We start from the raw sequence: 1,253 nt of genomic DNA, 5'->3' as shown, positions 1-1,253 counted from the left end.
GCCGGGCAGGAGTTCCAGGAGCCCGGCCACGATTCCTACTTCTCCCCGGTGCCCTGCCCGGAGGCCGGGCGGGCCCGGGGGCCTTCGCCGCGGGCGGCGGGCGGCTTCCGCGGCGGAGACGAGCCTCTCTGGGGCCCGGGAGGTCGGCCCTGGGTCGACCTGGCGCCGGGGCTCGGGCTCCGGAAGTCCGTATGAGGTTTTTGAAACGGGCCTTGCCCGGGCCTTCGCTCCAGGAGGGCGGACACTTTCGGCGGTTGCCCCCGGTGGCTGGGCCGGGTGCCGCATCTACAATATTGCCAGGAAAGGTTCGCGGAGATTTTCGGGGACACGGATTTCGGGACCCTGGATGCCCATCTTGGGTTCCAGGAGGTCGGACGGAGGAACCTCCGGGGCCGGACCGTGCTGCAGGAGGGGGTCAAAACCGAGTTTGGCTCCAAGTCGACTGGAGCCCCGGCCCGGGGGGCGGGCCGGGCGGGCAGGCCGGGCGAGAGTTCCAGGAACCCGGCCGCGATTCCGGCTTCGACCCGGTCGACTGCACGGCGGGCGTGCAGGCCGGGGGGCGACTCGCAGGGGCCCTTCCACGCTGCGGGGCCCAGCGGTTGGAGCCCGGCTACCCCGGCGAGGGGCGGAAGAACCTGCACGGCGCGGCGGGAGAACCCGGCATGCTTCCGCGTGGCAGGCCGGGCAGGAGTTCCAGGAGCCCGGCCACGATTCCTACTTCTCCCCGGTGCCCTGCCCGGAGGCCGGGCGGGCCCGGGGGCCTTCGGCGCGGGCGGCGGGCGGCTTCCGCGGCGGAGACGAGCCTCTCTGGGGCCCGGGAGGTCGGCCCTGGGTCGACCTGGCGCCGGGGCTCGGGCTCCGGAAGTCCGTATGAGGTTTTTGAAACGGGCCTTGCCCGGGCCTTCGCTCCAGGAGGGCGGACACTTTCGGCGGTTGCCCCCGGTGGCTGGGCCGGGTGCCGCATCTACAATATTGCCAGGAAAGGTTCGCGGAGATTTTCGGGGACACGGATTTCGGGACCCTGGATGCCCATCTTGGGTTCCAGGAGGTCGGACGGAGGAACCTCCGGGGCCGGACCGTGCTGCAGGAGGGGGTCAAAACCGAGTTTGGCTCCATGTCGACTGGAGCCCCGGCCCGGGGGGCGGGCCGGGCGGGCAGGCCGGGCGAGAGTTCCAGGAACCCGGCCGCGATTCCGGCTTCGACCCGGTCGACTGCACGGCGGGCGTGCAGGCCGGGGGGCGACTCGCAGGGGC

This window comes from Alligator mississippiensis, unplaced genomic scaffold (genome assembly GCF_030867095.1).
Source record: "Alligator mississippiensis isolate rAllMis1 unplaced genomic scaffold, rAllMis1 scaffold_65, whole genome shotgun sequence".
Lineage (NCBI taxonomy): Eukaryota > Metazoa > Chordata > Crocodylia > Alligatoridae > Alligator > Alligator mississippiensis.
Note: the sequence above shows the minus strand (reverse complement) of the source record.